This window comes from Puntigrus tetrazona, chromosome 18 (assembly GCF_018831695.1).
Source record: "Puntigrus tetrazona isolate hp1 chromosome 18, ASM1883169v1, whole genome shotgun sequence".
In the NCBI taxonomy this organism is placed as follows: Eukaryota; Metazoa; Chordata; class Actinopteri; order Cypriniformes; family Cyprinidae; genus Puntigrus; species Puntigrus tetrazona.
The window spans coordinates 682,506-707,173 of NC_056716.1; the positions used below are offsets into that span (position 1 = coordinate 682,506).

Consider the following 24,668-nt stretch of genomic DNA (forward strand, 5'->3'; position numbering starts at 1 on the left):
TGGGACTTTTCTGAGTCACAGATTCCAATAATATACACGGACATGCTGGAAACAGAAATTCAGAAATATGAATTTGATCTTTGCTAATTAAACCATAGGGAAATCACCTGGGGTTGAAAAGTTTGGGTTTTTTTTTTATCCTGAGCTTTTTACCCCCCAGATGGAAACTAATTTGTGTGGGTTTAATAAGGAGAGAGTGGATAGGTGTATATTCCTGTCTGAAACTAGGCCAGGTGTAACATTATTTCTGTTAGTACCAATCATAAATACATAGTAAACTGATGGAACAGTTCACCCAGAAATTAAAATATATCCTTTCTGAAGCTGCTTGTCTTAGAATTCACGGTAACTTCATAGATAAAACTAAACAAGTAAGTTATAATGAAAGCTGGTTTGTTTATTTTTTTTTAATGGTGAAAGTCATTGAAGAACTACACTTCCCCTTAAAATAGCACTATGAATCTCCTATCATCCAAGATAAGTTACATGACCTTTGAAAGCTGGACAGGAAGTTCGCACTCTCTGAAGGTCAATTAAATGTCTAATACAAGGTCTGTTCTCTGCTAGTCTCCTTTGTGTTGTCTTGAGGCATAAACTACCTGGACTCATGGCATAAACGTACCTTGGTGCACTTTTTAGTGAAACATTAAATACGTACCAACAAGTACATATCACTGCAGTTATATCATGACAATATAATATTAACATGCTGGGATAGACGTTACAGATGGTAGGCTTGTTTGTTGGCTTACAGAGTACAGTAGCTGTTATGTAGCTAATCCTCAGTGTCAAATGATCTTTCAGAAATCATTCTTATACTGATTTCTGGCTAAATTGTGCTGCTTAATGTTTTTGTGGAAACTGTGACTGTAACTTTTCAGAATGGAAAACATTGCATTTATTTCAAATAGATATATTTAGTTACTTTTGATCAATTGAATGAACTTATCGTTGAATAAACATATTAAAATCTTACAGATTATGTTGTGACACAGTGATAAACCAGTGTTTCTGACACATGGGTTAATAACAAATTTATTTACCATGATAGGGAGAGACAGCAGCACATTTGCTGACATTCCCCATTTGTCAATAACAGCCACAGGAACTGTGAGACCTTACTGCACCAATTAAAATAATTTACACCGCAACACACAAAATGGTGCCCTATGCAATTTTCTATGCAAACATCAATACAACTCTTGCTCTCTTAATTGCATAATTACTCAGACTGATGATGTGAGGTATTCTGCCCTTTAGTTTGCAGTCTCTTGCTCTGAACCGTAGGTGTGCCACTGTATACCACAGTAATACGCTGATTTACACTGATGCCACGAAGTAATTAAAGTATACAGCCGTTAACACCATCTCTGTTGAACCCACTAAAACATTGATGACAACACTAACTAGAGAACAGAATTTTGTATGTATGACAAAACGTGCTTATGAATGGAGATATTCTCTGAACGGATATGCATGGACTGTGATGCAGTTTCTTTCCATGGGCAGGGATGCCAGAAAACAACCACTGCAAATGATCTGCGAGATTAATGGAAGGAGACCTTGTTTACTGGGTTATGGCTTCAGAATAGCCCTTTCAAAGTGAAGCATCCAGCCAAAGCGTCATAAAAACCCTGCTTTATATTCTTGGACATTATTTTGCACTGCTGCATATGTACTATAGATACGAAGAACAAAGACGGTCTCTGATGGAGGCATGCCAGCGTTGCTGCCACCAGGGACTGCAGATCCATTTGACCACAACTCAATGCATTAATTTCCACATCATTACATCCCATAAAAACTGGCCATCACATTCTAGAAGTAAATATGCAAGTAAAACTGTCATTGTGTTACTTGCAATATGATTTCTTTGAAATATGTCTGTTGGAATGTACCGCAGACAACAGATGGAGGATATACAGTTATAAAACAAACATATTTAACGCAATCTTATGCAAGCAGACCGCTTTTCTAGAATGAATGATTGATGCAATAACTCATAATATATCAATCATAATATAACAATAACACAGTTGTGTGAATGGTTCATTAACTCATTTATAAAGAGAGATACTTTTGTTACTATATGAATCAATGCTTTTGAATGAATTGATTGGAGCGAATGATTCAAAGACTCTTTCATATAGACTGCATTTATATATATATATATATATATATATATATATATATATATATATATATATATATATATATATATATATATATATATTTTCCTATACCATCTAGTAGGTAACAGTATTAAAAAAACGATTTGTGAACACAACTGACGCTAGAAATCACATGACAATGACAACCTGACAAATGTAATAGGTCTAGATTACATTCATGCCATACACATTCAAACTGTGTATATAGAACCTCAGTTTTAAAACTTGTGAAATATATATACAAAAATAGTATAGCATATGACTTTGGATGCAGTCGTACTGACTTTCAGTACTGCAAGAATCAGCATTTTTGAATTGTAATGAACACTTTCGTGGTCCAGAAAAGTATGAAAGACATCGTCAGAATAGTCCACCGGCCATCAGTGGTTCAACTGTAATTTTTTTGTACGGGAAGAATTCAAAAGTAGCACCATTTTAGAGAGTAACGAAGACGAGAACGAAAACAGCGCATCCATGTGTTGCGGCTAACGTTGAGGTTGAACCACTGATGGCAGTATTGGATTGATGGAGTATTCTGACGATGTCTTTCAAACTTTTCTGGACAGTGATATTATATATATCTGGACTCATCTTAAAAGTGATATTTACTCGGCAGTCAATTGGATAGACACAAGCCTCCCGGTTCATATCTTAAATATCTTAATTTGTGTTCTGAAGACGAACAAAGCTTTTACAGTGTTTGAAACTAAAAGTGATTCATCACAAAATTTTCATTTCGCATAAAACATTGCATAAATCAATCAATGGTCATTTGCCCAATTTTAACTTGAATGTGCTTTGATATTTTAAAATAGCTTGATATATCCTCAGGTCATGACAAATCAAAAATGGTTTAGTTAATGCAGCATGTGCTCTACGTTCTCAGGTTATTCAGTGTGGTTCAACAGTAGAGGTTATGTCCTTGAATAAGGGAATGTAATACAGCAGACATTCCTTCTGACCTGATAGGATTTCTGGTCTCATCTGACATTTTCTGGCATTTTACAGACAGCAATACACTGAGTGCTTACTCCAAAGTCACATTTTAATGTACTCGGCAAGCAGATTAATATGACAGAAGGAAAGAACTGCTGACACGCGGGTATGTTTGGTATCGGCAGCAGCAGAGCTGCGGTGTCAGTGATTCAGAGCACAAGGAGTGACTTTGCAGAGAAACCTGACACCTGGCTGGCTTCTTAACCCACTGTAGCTGCACTACCAGTGTCATCATGGCACTTGAACAAGCAGAGAGTGAAGATAAGAGACTGGATACAAAGCCGGAGAGAGACAGAAACAGGTGCAGAGAAGAAACAGCAGTGAGATATAAATAAATAAACGGACAGGTCTGTTCTGATAGGATTGAGGACAGCAGGGAAAACACTGCGTAGTACTAATAATGCAATTCAGCTAAACAAATAATCAAAGAGACATTTAAAAGCTTATTCGGTGGACTGCTACACATTAATAATTTTTCTTTGTTGGTTAGGGCTGAGAGTGTATTTGTACAGCGCTTCCCGTCCTCCGTTCTGCTAAAAGAACACCCTCAATTGCTTAGTTTGGGTTCTGTTGTTAACGTTTAAACTCAAATTTTATTACAATTATTATTTATAATGTAGAAGTTAGACCATTGATTGTATGGGTAGGGTCACAACAAACCAACTCCAAAAAAAACTAGCACTAAGGTAACCAGACATGCCAGAGCTGTGGATTTTCAGTGTGAAACACACACACACACACACAGACACACACACAAAAACTAAAGCCGCCTATCACCCAGAAACCCCCTAATATTGCCCTGATTGCTAAATCTTCAGCAAAACAGCACAAGAAATCATAATGAATGTTACTTAAAATGTAATATTGTGTGTTCTACATGTAGTGTTATATATAGTGTTATAGACATCTTTCTTTTTGGGTGGATAGGACTGGGCAATATATATATATATGCATTAATATATCAATATTTTACTCTTTTACTTTTACTCTTAATATATCAATATTTTACTCTTCAGTAAAGCTGGTTCTTTAGTGATAAATAAATCTCCATCACTCCATCTCCATCTCCATCTCCACCAGTGGAGAACCAGAAACAGCGAGGGTTAGTACAATTCACCAAAAAGTTTTTGCACACATTGGTTCTTTTAAGTCAATCAAGAACCAATTTAGTTTGAATCAAAATCAAAATCAGGCAATATGTGCTAATTCCCACATTATTTTCATTTGCCTTTTTTCATTTGACTTTTTCCCACGTTATTTTTTTTCCTTTTCCTTTTTCATATGCGATTCTAAATCATTAAAGATTATTTATTTATTATATTTCTTAGAACAAACAGCATAAATTCTGGTGGTAATATCATTAACAGTCAAGGAGAGATATGTAACCTCTGACCAAACCATTGAACTACAAAAACGCTGGAAAACACAAGCTCACACAAATCTCTGATACTGTAGGTTGAGTGGAAGTGAGTGGAAATTCAGCCATTGAGTAAAGCAATGTAATAAGCAGACTTAATCGAATTGTGGAGGTCAAAGATGCCATGAAGGTGGCTGTAATGAGCTTTATATTCACTCAAAGGTCTAAAATGAGTTTCTAGTGAATTTCTGAAGGTTGAAAGAGGATCCTTTGACTGCCCGCATCATATACCGTATACACAAATAAGTTATTGATAGCTTTTTGCTTATATGTACACATGCTTACAGATTGCATAATTGTTCTCTAGTAATATGCTATTTTGATTCTTGTGTCTAATGTGTTTATTTGTAAGGATACAGTGTCTCCTCTTCTGAGTGAGCTAGGGATGCTGTACAGTATCTGCCAGGGCTGAGATGAGATGAATGCTTGCATGACCATACAGTGTAAATCTGCCTCGAGGGTCTTGTAGAACAGAACAGCTTACGTCCAACAAAGCACACTCATTATGACAAATAATGGCCCACACTTCAAGGAACCAATCTAGTCTGTCGTTCATACATCTGTAGGCCTAGTTCTTATACCGCTGATCTACGCAGCCACCCACAAAGGCAAAAAGGTTAATACTTCTCTCACTTGTAATGCTGGCGTTTCAGACTGTTTGATTTGGGAACGGGATAAAATACATGAAACTGAGCTGAATTCATTCCCATGAGCCGAGGGACAGATTGAATAGAAAAGATTGATTGCTCTTGCGCTGTGTGAGATTAAAATTCATCCTTGACTTAGCTGTGTTCCATTTTTTCAAAGTTCCAATAAAAATTCCTTAAGCTCACTTGCGAATTAACATGTTACCGCTTACGACTTTGCACACAGCTACAGGGATATTACACAACATGGGCACTAGTTAAAATTTTGTTAAAGGATAGTCTGGCGAACTGCAAGTCATCATTTGAAGGCAAGTAAATGACTGCAGTGTTTTGATTTTGGAGTAACTGAAGTTAAAGGCTATTTTGCGCATTCATAAATCTTGCGTGCTATACTGCGCATTATTGGACATTATACAACTTATAAAACAACAGTAACATGTGTTTTTGTCTTTTTTTTGCTGTTATTGGAAAACAGAACTACCGTATCACATTAGGGAGGACCACTATCGTGTACTGCCTCAGGGCTTCCAAATGCTAAAAAGTTGGGCATCCATCTTGCAAATCCCCACAGAGGATTGTAGAAATCTGGATTTATATTTTTCAGCAGTGAAGGTTCTTCTCCTCCCTCTGGTTCTCCCCGGGGCCCATCATACTGTAACACAAGTTCTTCACTAGAGTTGTTTTTCCCATAGATTTTTGGAGCGTCTCCAATTCCCTCATTAAAAGAAATGCTAATTAGCTTTCCTCGACAACACATTTTAAGTGTGCTTCATGACCTCATTCGGGCTCAGTTGGAGTCTTTTCTAGAAATCTAAGGTGAATTTGGTCAGTCTTTCCATTAATCAGAAATAAAACAGGTGTATAGTAATATTAACATTCTAGTAACTACTTTTAACTAACAGGAAACTCTTAATAAATTGGAATTAATATGCTCATTTGTTCCTGCGCAGTTTTTTATTTATTATGGAAAAGCATTCTATTTTATTATGTACCAGGCAATGCCTTTTATGTCCTCATCTTCCCTTTCCCCATTAAAACCGCCCATGTCACTTCACAAATATTGCAATCATGTCTATGCATATAAGCGTTGAGTTTGTGTTGCTATTTGCATAGCTTAGCAGCTGTGTGCAAACGGTCTAGGATCATGTAAATGGCATATGGAAGTACTCGCTGGTAAACGCTCCACACTGGAAATGCTCTACAATGATGGGATTACTCCAAAGAGCAGAAAGAAACACACGGAAAAGAGAAATAGATTTAGTGTGGATTTTCTACACACGCTTTGGCTCATTCGCTTGCATTACTCGCAGCCATACAAATGCTAAAATCGTGTCACATAAACAAGCCACAATGCCATGGGTTTGTCTCAGCCGCTGTGTCGGACATTCATGGATTTAATTATGAGTTCGAACTCAAATGCGAACGAATCAGTCACGCTCCCACACAGCTGTAAGTAGACTCTTTGGAGTATCTCAGCAGCTATAATTGAACACATGCAAGATATGAGGATTTTCTGATGATATCAGATCAGTCTCAGGCGCAAAGGTTACATCCTGTTTCAAATGCGGACGTATCCTATTGATTTCCTAATGAGCAGATAAAGAACAGCCTTTTAATAGATCTTGTTCTGGGTTTACAATGGAATGTTTTGCGGATGTGTGCCACCCCTCATCTCGGCTGGGAGAGAAGAGCAGATATTTTTATTCTTTGTAAAACTTTAAGGCTCCATAAAAAGCATTAAGAGATGAATTACTGTTCCAAATTGTGAGAGGATTTTAACACACAAGGCTGCCGAGGCGCATGGATGTCAAATCAAACTCTTTGTTGTGTCTGTAATACAGAAGCCTTCAGGAAAACAAGCTAGTTTCTTCTCTTAACATACTGCTCCGAGCGTGGAAATGGATGGGCTTAAGTGTCTTCCCAGAGAAATATAAATTATCCATGTGTCGGGGTTGCTAGGCTTCCTAGGCCTGCTCACATCTGCCTAAAACTGATAAAACCACGGGGTGATAAACCTTTTTTCTTTTCAAGAAGATATCAAATAAGTATTTTTTTTCTTCTTATTTACTTAGAAGAGGAGGTTGTTGTTTTTTTCCCCACAGTTATTCAGAAAGCTCTTGTATAATGAGAGATGTTATTATCACTGTGGGTGGGATGTATGGGCACATGTCCCTCCTTTTGTGCTGGTGCTGATGGAGTCAAACTAATCTATTTTACAGCAAATCTATTTTATACAGTTCTGATGTACTCTCAGTTAATGGGCCGCGCGAGTAAAATGCATTATAGTCAATTGCAATTTGATTTTGGACACAAGGTACATTCATCTGACATTATAAAATGATTTTGAATATAGTAAAGAGCAATGTTAGTACATAGAATTAGGGAAACTTATAGTAAAAATATTTGTGCATTTAAAATCTATCTATTTATCTACTGCAAATTAGTATTTTCTAATAGTCTTGTAATGACACTCATAAAGACCTTTTAGTGAGTTTTGTAGCTATCAATTAATGTAAACTAATGTTTAAATACCCGGCGAGAAGGTTAATTGTGTATTTACGTCTAAAAAGCAAAGAAATCAGCTTTATTTTGCATTAGTGTAATTACAGATAGTTACATACAGGGTAGGTTGACCCTAATTAGCCAAGCAATTTCAAAGTCATTTCGGTAACACTTTTTTTCTGGTGCTAATTAAGCACATATTAATGTCTTTTTCTGCATGACCTTATTCTACATCCCTAATCCTACCCAATACCTAAACTTAATAACTACCTTACTAACTATTAATATGCAGAAAATTAAGAATTTATTGTTTGTGTAAATACTGTATCTGCTAGATGGAATCCTGGAAAATAACTTATTTTATATCTACTTTGCCTACTGTTGATTGCTTTTGTACTTTGCTTTTGTATTGCTTTCAAGCATGTTAACCCCTATAAGATGTGGGTGGTACAGAGTGCAAAAGTAAGGGAGGCACAACAGCTGCTAGACCTCTGGTGTTAATTAAGTCCAAGAACTGCTGATCAGTCCGGGCTTCTCTTGAGCCGCGCTCTCCCTGCAGGAGCAGGATGTGCCACTGAAACACTGCTGTGCTGCAAAGGACAGCCTTTCCATTCAATTCATCACATCTACAGCCTCCCGGTGCTTTCAGACCGTGTTTGTGCACTCTCGCATGTTGGTGTGTGTTTGTGACAGCCATTGTGCTGCATTATCTAGAACCGCAAGACTCCTCTGACACTCATTTAGCAGTGTTCACAAGCAGATGGGAGACGCATGACGGCTGGACTCCCGGATTGATCTGAGACATCCGTCCATCCGTACCGTTAGAAAAGGAGGCTAATTTACTCAGGATTGTCGCAGTTTCTGCTTTTCAGGTGTTTGCCAACCGTACATGTCAGGGCTGTGTCTTTTTCTGTGTCCCGCATCACCAAAGACATTTATACTGAGACATTTTCACCTCATTTTCTTTTAGTTTGTTAATATTAAATGATTAACCACATCCAAAATAAAAATATTCGTTTACTTAATATAAACTATATTGCCAAACGTATTGGCTCACCCCCTTCCAATGAGCAGGTTTGACTGCTTTAGTAATATTCATGAGTACAAATCTTGATGGTAAAGCATATAATGATATTCTAGGGAATTGTGTGCTTCTATTTTTACAGCAAGAGTTTGGACAGGGGCCTTTTCTATTCTAACGTGACAATGTACAAGGCAAGGTTAAAAAATAAATGACTGATTGATTCAGTGTGGAAGAACTGGACTGGTCTGCATGAAGTCCCTAAGCCAAAAACGAATCATTAATTTATTTATATTCATATAATTTATATCATATATAAAGTGTTAGATTTTTTCTAAAATATATACATAATATATTTGTTTGTACTGTGTATATTTATTACGTGAACAAACCCTTATTTTAAATGTGATTAATCACTATTAATCACTCCTTTAACGAAAAGCACCGGTTTAATTAAAATCTTAACCTTTAGCTTAGGGAGATTGACAGAATCCTATCAAATGAACAGAAATGTTTGAATCTGAAGGTCATTTTTTTATTTAAAATAAAGTACTCTTATAAATTGCACACAGTGTAACCACTAACATTTCTTAAAACTGGAAATGTGGCCCGTTTTGAATTAACGTTATCTTGTCTTCTTCTTCAAAAAAACAAAAACAAAACAAATGGAGCTGGCATGAAAGAACATCTTGTCTCTTTCTTTTAAAGGCGAGCCTGTGTTTGTAGCGTGTTTCCTTGTAGTACAAATTTTTCTTCGCCCAATCAGACATGTGTGCTGGTTTCATCAGTCCAGTCAATTTCAGATTCAGGCAGCCCACATCCACATACATAAAAATCATCCATGTAGCCTCTCTGGCTCTCCCCTCTTCCCACATCTCAGATCGCATTAATTCATTCTGCATTCCAAACCATCTGCGACTTTCACCTTGCGTGTTTTACTCACCCCTAGACCCAGGCTAAAACTCTCAGGTAATAGCAGGCCACACAGACTGTTGAAATCAAATGATGTGTGCTCTCCGCCTAGATCTATTGAGTTTCCAAACCCATTCTGAAACTGGAAATCTTGAGAGAGCCGACAACCCTAGCAAAGCTGCGACTACACACAACCTTGTCGTACATTTGTTTCAATTATTTATTGCGGTAGTTTGACAAACTATGCACTCGCTCGCATAGACACTAACCGAATCCCTAACATGCCCGAGTCTCGCTCTAGGCGTTTTGTGGCCCAAACAGTAGCATGACATCTCTGGCAATGCCCCAGTTCCTTCACGTCACGTATAGCCGCTTTCAATTTAGTCTCGAGCCCATTTCAGATACAAGAACTCAAGGCAAGAAAGATCTGTTTTCGTTCATTTCATTCTGTTATGCTGATAATTAAAGTAATGGCCAATAATGTTTGATGAAGCATTTCATTTGCTCTAATAAAGTCTTCCCTGCGTTTTCTTTTCCACCAAGTAAGCACAAAAGCCCATAATGACTGTAATTGCACAGGCAGAACTGAGGCTCAGAGCAGCTAAGGATACTCACAAGTAATAGTGTGCCCTTTCTCCCGCAGCCAAAGCGGACACTTCAGTAATCCAGAGACTCAATAATCCTCGCGGACCGGGGGGGTCGAGAGCGTGGAAACGGAGGATGAGGATGTGTTTCTCAGATTGCCAGGGGACGTCAGGGGCTGTGAGAGGCAGCTGCTGGCATCCAGACCACGTGGGCAGTCACGTCCTCAGCGGGCGGCTGTGGAGACAAGAGGGGTCATCTGTGAGCGAGAGAATGGCTCATTCTCATCTTCGGACAAAGGCAGGCATTGAGAACCAGGGGATGAGGGAAGGGCATGTTGGAGTAGGCGTCATTCATTACTAGAACTAATTTATGGTGGGAAATATGGATACACATAAATGCGTTCACACTGCAACCTAAACCGGTTCGTAATCGAAATCGGATGTTTCGCAGCTGTGTTCGTTTAGACAGTGTGTTCAATCTTGCGATGTACTGAATCAGAGGTAAATTGTGTGTGGCATATTACGTGTCCCAAAGGATGAAAAAAATAGTTTAAATCCATTCAAGCACATTTTTAATAATGTTATTTTAATTAAACATTGTTATTTTGATCAAAATAACATTATTATAAATGTGCTTGAATGGATTTATACTTTTTTTTCATTCTTTGGGATGAAAGTAACACTTAATATGCAACACAGTTTACCTCTGATTTGGGTAAACCTTACATCTACTTTTAGTTTGGATTAGTGTTGCTGTTCAACATATAAACAAGAAAACTAATTTGAATCGGATACCAAAATCAGATTGTAGCTGCCTGAATGAAGCCAATGAGTTTATTGATCGCTTTTCTTCGGTCACACTTTATATAAGATGTTATTACATGTAAATTAATCATTTATTACAATGCACTTACTGTACACACCATATATTTTTATGTAATTTCACGTTTATATCACCTCTGTAATTTATTTCTATCATAATTTTTTTTATTAATAACTAACCTAACTGTATTCCAAAAGTGCAAAAAAAAGTGTGACCACAATAAGTACATTGTACTTATTTTTTTGGTGTAAGTACATAGTAGTTAAGGCCACCTAATATATAGTGTTACCTTTACTTAATTTTAGTGAGTCCATTGCAAACATTTTTTACAGGAGTTTTTTAAAACCCTCAGAAAGAGTGTTTTATCTGCACCCGAATCTCTTTGACACGCACCTACATTATAAATAGAGTTTCCTCTAGCTCCAGCTTCAAGGGAATCAAGTTTTGAGTTGGATTTCCCACCTGCTGTTGCCTGCACTCTTTGTTGGAGGCTGAATACCTGCTGAAGTCTGAGATCTTATTTGAAGCTGTCCATTTATATCCATTATTGATGAAGGTAGGTATGTATTCAGTGTCAGTTAAGAAAGTTTTATGTATCTGGCCTTGAGCTGTTTATTGATCTAGTCTAATAGGCAAAATCACACGTCTGCTTACAGATCAAAAGAGATCGAGTGGAATTAATTTCCTTTAACAGGTTATTGGCAGGCACACAACAGGGGCATGTGTTCTAATAATGGAACTTAAAACTTATTCAAAAGATAAAACACGTTGTTTAAAATGATGCTAAAGCTAAAGTTAAAACCCCAAGAAAAGATGTGTTTGTGTTATTTGGCTTTTAGTCCATGTCCTCAATCTGCAATCTGCGGAATATGCTATTTACTCCAACAAGGTTCCATCAATTTTGTGCATTTAAGTGAATCTAATCCAGATTCTTAAGGCATTACACGTATGCTCCTTCCATAAAGCCTGCTTCATATATATTGTAGCAGTGGTTCTCAATTAGGATTGCAAAGGGTTGGAAAATTTCAGATAAAATTCCAAAAGCCCTAAATAAAGAGAAGTTGCTCAAATAATGAGTCAAAATTGTATTTAATTTCAGGAGAGCAGATTTAAATTTGCATGACTTTTCCAGTCATTTGTAATTTACAGGATCGAGATGAAGAATAATGAATGACGAAGGAATACGTTTTACTCATTTTCAACATGATGAAACAGTTGTTGTACCAGAAAATAATTATACATCATAAAAATGTCCATGCAGTTGTAATGCTACTTTACAAACTCTAGGACTAGGTCTGAACTATGTTTAAAAATATATAATTAGTAGATTTAGTTTTTATATCATATATGCAATTGCCAAATGTGTCTGTCGGGACAGGACACGTGACAAATGTGTCTGTTACAACACGTGCCTTCATATTTCATGCAAAGCTATATTTGTGACATTGTTTTTCATTTACACCATATTGACCATTACGTGTGTAATACACATGCTATACTCAAATCGTGCAGTTTTTATGTTGGCTAGTTAAATGAAGGGAAATAAATCTCGAATGGTCGAAGGTTCTAAAAAACATCGATTTTATTTTATGCCGCGTGTTATGAATTTTAGAGTTACGTAACTAGAGTACTGCATTCTTAGCAGCGGATCCCAGAAGGTTGTTAAACCAGTGTCCTGAGAGTCACTTCATGTGCTGACAGCGAGAGATGTTTGACTGGATGTGACCTGTGATGGATGAGGGGATTAGTATTGATCAAGTGTGCAAGCCCACAGACACGGGGGATGAATCAACAGTCCATTGCTTTCTGTTACAGTGTATTCGTACAGCCCCCACTCCACCCCGCAGTCAACGCTACTTACCACATCAACCGCACCATAAATCCAGCGGGAAAGAAGCCTGACATTGTGTTACTCGGTAAGAAGTGTCAACCTTAATATCTCAATGATGCTCTATTGCTCTCGGACCACTACACACATCTGCATATCGGAAATGTACAGGGCTTATACAGTCAGTGTTTGTCTCCATGGAAACTACACCTATAGCTAGTATGGAGGGAATCTGTGGAGGAGGATACTTTGGGGAAAAAATCTAATCGCTACTACCGTTCAAAACTCTTGGTGGAAAAAAACAGTTTGAATGTATGGCAGTGTAAATTCACAGCGTAATTCTGAATAAATATTTGAAATGTTGCAGTTAAACACTGCAACGATCCGGTCTGGTTTCAAGTTCTGTTACATTTACAAATCGCGAGGCACTTATTTCTGGCGGTGGTTCCTTCAGACGTTTCTGTCAACAGACACGTTGGGAATGCTGATGTCAAAATTGCATGTTGCGCGCGTTTACACTGTGGGCGGAAAAATACAAGAACGCACTGCAGACAATGGAGCGTCTGCTAAATGTTTAATGTGCGCGGTAAAGTGATGCTGTTGATAACGGCCGGGTCCACGTGTGCATGAAGACATCTGTCATTTACAGGAAAATTGGTAGGTTTTGCACTGAAAGAGAATTCATCGCCAATCTTAGTCTCATGTTATGATTAATTCAGACAAACCCACACGAAGTAAATGGCTCTTTATTCTGCAGTCCTTTGCACATCAATAATTCACTTCTGGCTAAGTTCCCAACTTGTCTCTATAAAGTTTTGGAAGCTACCATGAAAATGTACCGTTTGTAATTAAATGCTTTAGTCTCATATAGTCTTTTTGAAATGTAACGTCATATTGATGTTTGATATAAAAACTATATTGAAAGAAATATATATGTATAGTTATATTTGTAACAATGAATTAAATTGATCAAATGTGTCAATAAAGAAATTTATAATGTTCACAAATATTTATATTGATTCATTCATTTCATTAACATTGTATTCATAAAATAATCCTGTATTATTGTTTTGCCACTCTGGTGTACAGATCATTGATATAAACAGCACTACAAGTATGAACAAATTATCTTTAAAATAGCTTTAGGCAGGCAGGATTATCACTCATTTGATGCATTTTTCCACGTCATTATCATTTCTGAAAAACGTTGTGAAGCTGTGAATAATAACTGTGATGCTCATCGCTAAATACGTTTTTTTTAATGTTTGTGTTAAATAAATGGAAGAGATGACACTTGACACTTACTCACTTTGACAGCAAGAAGCACATTCAAAATAGAATAAACATATTTGTTGAATAGCATAGAACTGGTTTAAACTAGTTTCAACATCGGTTGCTCTACTTTGTTTCACAGTGGTGGGAACGAGAAGCATCTCTGCGTCCTCCAGCTGTTGGGAGCGACTGGATACGTCACTAAATCTAAACCAGTCATCATTTTGCTACTTTCTATTTTTCACAAAGCTATGGAACAGTGCCATGAAGGGGAACTTCAATCACTCCAGCTGCTCACGGAAGTATATTTTGTTTAGAAATGGCATTTGGTTGCTTAGAGGTCGAGGAGCTTCACCTTATGCACTGTATGACTTGTAGACTCAATACATGTTGTTGAGGACCACCTGAGGAGGGTTTTCAATACTCTACACATTTACAGTGGAAATCCAAAGGACGCAGGTGTCCAAACTCTAAGGATCGGATCGCTTCAATGCTGGATTCAAGAGGTTTGACTAGTAATACAAATGCTGAAGTGTCACGCCGTCTTGTGTTCTTAACCCCAACACGTGACCCAGACCACAGCCAGGGAACCCGTCTAGGGTTAAATCCCTCAGGCAAAGCTGAAACTTTCTCTGTGCTTCCGTAGAAGGAAAACCCCCTTTGAAACGTCCTGCAGAGAAAAAGAGAGAAGTCCGCTAAAGCTTGCCGGCTGCGAGGGTGCTGATAACAGCCGTATCTGGATATAAGCAGTATCCTTGGTCAGGCTGTGAGTTCTGGCACACCTGTGACTGAACTGCACTCACTCGTCTGGTACATGGGTTTCCACAGGAATGGTTCACGCTAAGCCAGTGGAATAGAACGCTTGCATTGGTCCTGTGTAAACAGATATGCTGATCCATGCGGGATGTTAGCCAGGTAATAAAGCTGGACACCAAAAGAAGGTTATCACCAAAACCTTCGCATGGGCTTTTAGCAGGACGGTCTGATCTAAGCCTGCGCTGTATGTAGAAATGACTGCATCACGACTGAAAAAATATTATCTTTTTTCTAAAGGTCAAGCTAATGTTTTTCTTTGAGTGCCCCGTTTACAATCCACCATTTATTTAAGACATCTCAAAAGAGTATTGTGTGTGTGTGTGTGTGTGTGTGTGTGTGTGTTCCACGGTTTTAAAGAACAGTCATACGGGTTTGAGTGAATTAATAATGCCAGAATTTTACATATTTAAATGAACTGTCATTTGGTGTGACAAAGGAAAATTCAACTGTGCTATTATGGAACACCTTGAATATGAACCACAATGTTTAATTCAATGAATATGAACTAAAAACTTGAGTGCACTAGTGTATGAAAGATTGGTTCAAGTGTACTGCAAGTGGTATTAAATACACTTCTTAAATACAGAGATAGTATGTTAAAAGCTCATTTTAGTCCCAAGCGCAGTAGAGTACATTTAGTTGATCTTAAATGTATTTTAAAATGTACTAATTAATCATTTTAGTATATTAATGTGTCCCTATTATGGGTTATAAAAGGTTTATATTTAGGCTTTGGGAGTCCTAAACAACAAGTTGACATGCATACAAGGTCAAAAAACACTTTTTATTTTATAATAGGCATATTTTTACTTTATTTCTTCATGAATCATGAAATGATTAATTCATCTATTCATTTTTCCAAACCAGTGATTGGTCGCTTTCATTTAAAGCAGTGTTTGTGAGCCTTTAATTTCATTCAGACCAGATTTAAAACTTCTCAGGTGTGATTTTTCAGGCACACTTTATTTTATTATAGGTGACTTTTGCCTCAATAAACTGTTAATGTGATGCTTATTAATAGTTAATAAGGTAGTTGTTAGGGATTATGTAGAATATGTGATTTATAAGTACTAATAAACAGCCAATAGGTTAATAGGCATGCTAACAACTTAGTGAGAATTGGTCTCGATATTAAAGTGAAACCATTTTTTCCCTCTCCTATACATTCTGTCTTGCAGTTTTGTATTTTTGGGATGATAATAGTGTCTAGCAGCTTTTAAGAAGCTATTTAAAGTAACAGCCTTCCCAGTCAGCTGCTGCATTTCTTTACTAAGAAGCGCACATCAAAGAGATATCGTCATAGCGCAACAGACGGAAAGAGTCCAGACCTTTTCAGCGCATGCTTTTTTCATCTGGAATAGCTGTCACTCAGCTCTCCAAGTCACTTTAATGGCAGCAGGAATTCAATTAATCCCAGGAAAAGTGGAGCAGGGGTTCATTTTCAGCTCAGGCTGAAGTTGCTTACAGCAGCTCTGTTTACCCTGCCTCTCTCATTGCATTTTGTCCTGGGCACTACGCAGCCTGAATACCGAATACGCTGACCATCACCTGTGCCTGAACTCAGATTAACCTAGAGAATCGATGTGCTGGTGCCCTGCCCGGATGCATTTTTTTACGAGGCGCAACTGTGAAGAAAATATTGGAAAATGATGGTTTAGAACACACGTATATCTCGCCTGAGATGTTCACTGTATCTATCTTATAAAATACTTCATACTTTATGTAAACTTCTAAAATAACCTGGTTTTGCATGTACAAACAAACTCAGCGCAGAAAAATAGATAAGGGAGGTTATTCCACCTACCCATGAACACCTACACTCACCTCTCTCCTACTAAACATGCTCTAGATATTCCACAAATGGAGTGAAAGTTATCTCTTGTGTATTAACTTGACACTCTATAATGCTACACGGCTGAATATTGTCTAGTATGATCACGGTGGGGGTTGTCTGTTAGAGCCAGAAAGATGGTGCAGTTACAGTATATTTTATATAGTGTAAAACTGAGGTTGCATTATAAGCATGTAATAACCTAAAATTAATTAATTTGGTGCAGTATATAAATGTTATTAAAGTTGTAGTAACTTTACTTTAGGGTCTTTTAACTAGTTGCTTAATAGCATTCAGTTTACTAGAATATTACAGATTTATCAGTAATTAAGCACATATTAATTCCTTATTCTTTATTCTAGATCCCTAATTTTACCCAATACCTAAACTTAATAACTACATTAATAACTATTAGTAAGCAGCAAATTAGAATTAAAGTCGTAGTTAAGTGTTACCGTTATTATATTGTTGTTTAAATTATTTATTGTTATATTATATATTTAAAAAAAAAAATTATATAGATCCATTACACCAGTATTGTACATACATAATGTCACCAAGCCAGCAGAGGAGCCCTGACCTCTGGGTGATCTGCGATCACTCCCTCTGCTGCTACTTCCTGTCAGAGGACTATAAATACTGCAGCAAGCCACTCAACTGCAGGTTGCATTGTTTCGCCTGTTGTATTGTAGTTATATCGTTCGTGGATTATTGTCTCTGGTTTTGACCCTGTCTGTATTCTGATTCTCTGATTGTTTGCCGCCTGACCTGACCTCCGCCTGTCTCTGGATTTTGTTATTGCCTCACCTCCTATATATCTGTTAGCCCTGTTCGACGCCTGCCTGTTATGACCATGCCTTCGTTTAATAAAAGCCTGCACATGGATCCGCAAGCCTCCAGTGCCCGCGCCTCGTGCCAAGCCTCCAGTGCCGCGCGCCGTGCCAAGCCTCCAGTGCCCGCGCTCGTGCCAAGCCTCCAGTGCCCGCGCCTCGTGCCAAGCCTCCAGTGCCCGCGCCTCGTGCCAAGCCTCCAGTGCCCGCGCCTGCGTGCCAAGCCTCCAGTGCCCGCGCTCGTGCCAAGCCTCCAGTGCCCGCGCCTCGTGCCAAGCCTCCAGTGCCCGCGCCTCGTGCCAAGCCTCCAGTGCCCGCGCCTCGTGCCAAGCCTCCAGTGCCCGCGCCTCGTGCCAAGCCTCCAGTGCCCGCGCCTCGTGCAAGCCTCCAGTGCCCGCGCGCCGTGCCAAGCCTCCAGTGCCCGCGCCTCGTGCCAAGCCTCCAGTGCCCGCGCCTCGTGCAAAGCCTCAAGTTATCCCACCCTCCCACCCTTGCTACACGTCGTCAATGGATCCCAGCAGCCCCTGCACTCATCCTCCTCCCTCCACCTGGAGCTCGTCACGGGTCTGCCAGTCTCCATCGCCGCCGTGGGTGAAGGATCCCTCGCTTCACCGTCCCGCCTCCGAGTCCCAGACTCCACCTCGGCTTGTAGACCCGCCGGCTTCCCTTAGGCTCCTAGCTCCCTCCTCTCTACCGTGCTCCGTCATTCCACCAGCTTCACCAGGCTCCATCGTCTCTCCGGCTACGCCTTGGTCGGTCGTCGACCATCCGTCGCCTCAGGATTCCACTCCTCCAGCTTCGCCTCGTCCCTCCATCCCTCCGGCTCTGTCAGGCTCCTCCCTTCCCCCGGCTCCACCTCAGTCCTCTGTCGCTCTGGCTCCGCCGCGTCCTTCTCGTCCCCCGTCTCCGCATCAGTCGCCGAAGTCTGCGGTATCGCCTAGGACCTCCAGCGCCGCTGTGTCGCCCCTGGCTCTTCGCTCTCCGCCTCCGCCTCCGCCTCAGTCTCCCCGACCACCTGCTCCGCCGCCGTCGGTCGGCTCCATGGGGTTGATGACCGTTACCTCTCCATGGCTCCTCCCTCCGTCGGCTCCACCACTGACCATCATGGCTGGGCTCTGGATCGCCTCCCGCCCCAGACTCCTCCCGTCTTCACCCTGGCTCCTCCCACCGTCTCTTCCTCCCTGGTCTCAGTGTGCTGACTCCCTCCCGGAACCCCCTCCCAAGCTCACAGTTATGTTTTGTGTTGTGGAGCGCCAGGAGTCGCTCCTAGGAGGGGGGCTATGTCACCAAGCCAGCAGAGGGAGCCCTGACCTCTGGGTGATCTGCGATCACTCCCTCTGCTGCTACTTCCTGTCAGAGGACTATAAATACTGCAGCAAGCCACTCAACTGCAGGTTGCATTGTTTCGCCTGTTGTATTGTAGTTATATCGTTCGTGGATTATTGTCTCTGGTTTTGACCCTGTCTGTGTATTCTGATTCTCTGATTGTTTGCCGCCTGACCTGACCTCCGCCTGTCTCTGGATTTTGTTATTGCCTCACCTCCTATATATCTGTTAGCCCTGTTCGACGCCTGCCTGTTATGACCATGCCTTCGTTTAATAAAAGCCTGCACATGGATCCGCACGCCTCAGACCGCTCATTCGTGACACATAAGTATTAATACATTTGTTTAAAATTATTTTTATGAGCACTTTAACAAAAACAATTTTTAGTTTTTTTTTATATCGTGTATCACAAAAATTTACCATGTTGTTAAAAATTAGGCATCATACAAGCCTGGTTTATAATAACATTCTTATAGTATCAGATGAATATATTTACATATCATATTGATTTTTAAACACTATTTCCCCCCAAAAAAGAATTGTATTCCATAGTATGCAAATTAACTGCACTAGTAACAATTTACATTTAGCGTTTATAAATGCATTTATTGACACTTTTTAATATTATATACTATATTATGCAAATGGCTATTTATATTTATTTAATATATTTCAATTAATTTTACATACTGTATCACAGTTTATAATATGTATGTGTGTGTGTGTGTGTGTGTGTGTGTGTGTTTAAATATATTTTAATTTAAAAAATAGCATCCCTGAAATTCCTCAGTAGAGATAATCAGAGTAGCTTTTTAATGTATAGAAAATGTACATAGATATAAAAATTTTCTATTTATAGTTACGAATTAAATTCATATCCATTGAAAATGTGACCACTTCAGGTAATATGACATGACCTTCTGCATTTACATATTACGCACTGTGGTTATAAGGTTACATCCTGCAAATAAGAAGTACTACTGAAGCAGTCAGGCAAACAATGAGAAATCCCATTAGCATGCTCCAGCAATTGAATTGAATGAGGATGGAAATTGCATGTGGCTCCCTGAGCGACCTGACTGGATGGTTAAAGAGGTGGTGTTCATTCTGCAGGGAGCGAAAATCACTTTGCCTGCCACTGTCTGCATGTCAGTGTAATTACAACCACATGGGGACGAGGGGTGGACCGTGATACCCAGTTGATTATGGCCTTAATAATATGCTGGAAATGAGAAGCATTTCGCTGGGTCTCTGGTGTCCAAACCAGAGCAGCAATGTATGTATGTTTTTGTATTCGTCTTGCGAGATGGAATACAAGCTCCACATACTGTTTTCCAAAAGCTCATCCAGGAAAAGGAAAAAAAGAGAAGAAACAAATCATTCATTTGGCCAATTCACAAGACTAATTTTGGCTTAATATGCACCCAAAGGCTCCGAATTTGATCCATCTCCAAAATCGCACCTGTTGAAATTCAGCTTCTCTCCCACCCCACTCATTCCTTCTCGCTTTCTCGAAATTTCGATGCGTTTTTTCAAGAAGCCTATCCGAGCATCTTCCAAAAGAGGCATCTGGGGGCCGATCGCATTCAGCCACAGTCGTCTTCCGCGCTGCCAAGCTTTCCGCAGAAATCGCCGCCGAGGGTTTTGTCACTCCGTAGCCACTGGATGAGTGGCAGCCCTCTACAACTCAAGCAAAGCCCACATGATCACACACCAACAAGTTTGCGTGTGCGAGAGAGATAAAGAGAGAGCGAGAGAGGAGGAGGCACGTCTCGTCTCGTGTTTAACACTAAATGAGATTGCCTGCATCTGCTCCCTCAAGAACCCTAGGAAATAAGACGGTCCCTGTCACTTTGTTCTTTTCTTCTCGCCTCTGTGATGTTCCACTTCTGCAGTCTGGGGAGAGGAGTTTCTGACAGCCGAGAAGGTTTCGGTTTTGTGCCATTGGGCGCCTGCTTAATTGTATACGTTTGAAACGAGCACCATACATTGTGTGAGTCGCTGCTTTGTGTATTATGCTCTCCCGTCCTAAGAAAGTATGGCTCTGATCTTTACAAGAGACGCCCATCTGTCAGGGCACTTCATGTTCTGAAGATTAAAATGAAAGCGCTTTTCTCTCCTGAGAGATGTTACCGAGTCCTTCAGATTTAGCATTTCAGTCATGTTAACTAGGTTGTATTACTCTGCTAAAGGCGATCGCTCTCTCGTCGTTCTGTGATCACGCATGCATGTGTATTCTCCCACATGTTTATTTTACAGATGTACTCTCAACCACCGACTGACTTTCTTTATTCGGATCTCACTTTCAGGTCTTCAACGCGCTGTTTGACGCCGTGAAAACGCTAAGATTAGCCTACTGGATAGCAAAGATTTTATTCCAACAGAAACGGGGCATCGTTTTTTAGAATCAGGTTTGCTACAAAAGACTTAAATGTTAGATTTCACAGATTCGAACAGAAAATCCTGTTAGCTTTAGCCGTTAGCTCCTGCTTGTGGATTACACGGATAAACAACGCATGGCGAACTTGTAGTTGTCTCTGCGTGCTGGGATAGAAGAAGAAGATGGTGTATCACTCCAAACTTCACACACGCTTCACCTTTAGATGACATTTTTAGAACATTTTTGCTTAGAGGAGCTGTTTCAATCAGACTCTCATTATCAGCGTGGACAAGGCCGCCTACAGCATGATTTTTCTTTTTATAAAGATCCCTCTCAGGGACCCTTGCACGCATCTTGCCTTCATAAAACACATCGACTGATCCAGCATGTATGCAGCTTGAAAGTCTGAGTAGATGAATATTTCATTAATGTCAACAGTCAATATAAAAACAAACAAACATTGTTTTAACAGTAAGGTCCAAATATGTGAGTAAATAATGCTTTTTTTATTGCTTTATTTTCTGATTAATCAAATGGGTTTTTATTTGTATTATTATTATTAGCTGTTGTTGTTATTTTAGCATTAATTAATTCATTCTTTATTGTTTTTTTTCACCATTTGTAACACAGGGTCTGGGTTTTGGTTGGGTGTCCTTGTCTTGTTCTACGTTTTCAAGTCTTTTATTTTGTAGTTGTTTCACGCTGTCAGTGTCTGGCTTACCTTGCCCTCATGCATCTCTGCCTGGCTCGTGTGTCAGGGTCCTTTATGTCTTGTGACCCTCATTGTTTAGTTTAAGAAGCCCCATTCTTGAACTTGTTGTGTTTTGAATATATAACCTCTGTTCAGAGTTATTTTATGTCTGTTGTCAAGCCGTAGTCAAGTCAAGTCACTCTGGAGCACAAAGCATATTATTTTTTAAAAATGTTATTTACCTGATTTTAAATATGATTCACACACCATTTTATAATAATAAAATAAAAAAGTTTAATTTAAGCATTCCATAGTAGTTTTTGTAAGTGACAGCATTTTCAAATATTTATGTGTAATTTATTACATACATTTTATAATAATAAATAAATGTTAGAATAAAAAATCATTTAATTATATTATCAAGATGGTTCTCATTAATTAATAAATATTACATTTGTCTTAGTAGCTGACATTTTTCCCTTATGCATTAAAGACAGTATACTGTAAATATTGTAAAACAAAAAAAAAACACCTTTATATTCATAAACCTTTATTTTTCATAAACGTTAATGTCATTACTTTTTTTATTTGTTTACCTACACGTAAACTGTGTATAAAACGAATATGTCTCTATACCAAACTTAAAACTGCGACGTAATTGTAATAATTGATGTAAAATAACGACGTTCATTAACAAACCCATAGAAACACAATCTCGTTCTATACCTCAAGACGAACATATGCAAGTACGGAAGGTCAGCTGACATTTTACTGCAGACTCTTGTTAGTTTAGAGAGAACATCGTGGAGACGCAGTAGCTCAGCTACGGATGCAGGAAGGCAGCGTCTTATATTTGATCTGCATTGACGTGGATCCATGGGCGTGTGGGGGTGGCGGTGAGGGCCTGACAGATTTCCACCGAATGTGAATTCATATTTACTTTTTCACAAGCGAATGAAACAGGCCTTCAGACCGCGCACGTCTCGAAGATCCTGTAATCCTACGGCGGTCTTGCTGGCTTTGGTGAATTCAGGCTACAATTAACACAGCGTGATTAAAAAAGCACACCAGGGAGCCTCCGCAAACAAGGCAGAAATTGCCACGGAGGCAATAATTTTGCACAGATTATTTATTCCTTTCAGCACCCTGAGCGCTTAGGAGAAAATCAATAACATATGCAAACACCCGACCGAACACCAATCGCAAATCACTGGCTGTGAAATATACACAGCGCAAAGACAAACAGAGAAATGAGTTTTGGTCACAGATGGAGCTGTAACAGCAGCCTGTAGGTCCGTTTCCACACAGACCTGCCCTTCAGCTCTCAGAAACCAAGCAGCCACGTCAATAGCTAAAACGAATCAGAATATTGACTGTTCAAGGTGCCCCGGCTTTGCTTAAAGATATCTTCTGGATTGTTCGCGTCTTTTTCTCTCATATTGCAGATTCTTGCTTACAGCAGCATATGAAAATCGTTTTTATTCGAAATCATTTTGAAAGCTAGAAATGCTGCACTAGAACAGTCTAGAGCAGAAATCAGAGCAACAGTTAACACTGATAATGCAGTCATCATCAAAATATCCCACACAAGGATAATCTGGATCAATATTTTACAATAAAATGCATTACACCTTTTAAAAGTTGAATTTTTTTTATTGAAAGACCATGGCTGCATTTATTTCATAATAACAAAGCGTCAATATTGGAAAATATGATTACATTTTATGACATCTTATGTCAAATTGAAATGTATTCCTGTGATTAAAAAAGGATTGTCTTTAGTGTCTATTGGACATTCAGAAATATTGAGTATATTGATTTGGTTAGTGTGGTTGTGTTTTGTGGAAACATGATTCAGGATTCTTTGAATCCAAAAGAACAGCATGTGTTTAGGTAATAAAAAATATTTCTAGCATAGTAAAAGCCATGCTTTTGATCAGTTAAATGCTTCCTTGCTAAACAAAAGTATAAAAAAAAACCCAGAAATTTTTTTTTTTTTAGTCACATGAACCTTTCGAAATCATTCTAACATACTGATTTGGTTGTTATTATTATGTAAAATATATATGTATAATATTTCTGTGGAAACATGGCACATTTTCAACATAAACTTCAGGGGACGGTATTTATTTTATTTAATTTTTTTGCAATAAAATGCTGTGAAACAATGAAGAAAGAAAGAAAAAAATTATATATTCATAACTGTTGCTCTTTTTTTAATCAACATGCATCCGCCTGTGATGCAGGCTTTATGGCTAAATGCCACATAACTCTTTATACTTGTGTTTTTGGTGAAACAAAAGGGTATATCCTGTGAAGTAATATTCGCTGGATTAGTTTATGATTGTATGATGGATGAGCAGACTATTTCTAACAGTGAATGCTCATTTAATCTGCTAAAGAGACAAGGCGCTTACAGAGGGACGGTCGGCGTCCAGCTCTTCACGCCAATTGACTTAGCATAAAGAAATACTTTTGTGACGATAGACAGTATCTTCAAACATAAACTGTTTGCTATTAGTTAAAGGCTCATGGCTGGACACTTGTTTTGTCTCCTGACTTAGAAACGTGAGAAATGGAGACCGCCGAGGGTATTTTCAGATATCTCTTTCTAACCGCTG

At 38.9% G+C, this 24,668-nt stretch overlaps 1 protein-coding gene across 4 annotated transcripts in view; it reads right to left on the bottom strand.

Annotated features, from left to right (window-relative positions):
• Nucleotides 1-24,668, bottom strand: part of b3gat1a (beta-1,3-glucuronyltransferase 1 (glucuronosyltransferase P) a) — a 69,243-nt gene that overhangs the window by 25,564 nt on the left and 19,011 nt on the right. For all 4 annotated transcript variants that reach the window (XM_043264651.1, XM_043264654.1, XM_043264652.1 and 1 more), the window contains exon 2: nt 10,282-10,485. The gene's annotated coding sequence lies outside the window, so the exon portion shown is untranslated. The remainder of the gene's footprint in view (nt 1-10,281; nt 10,486-24,668) is intronic.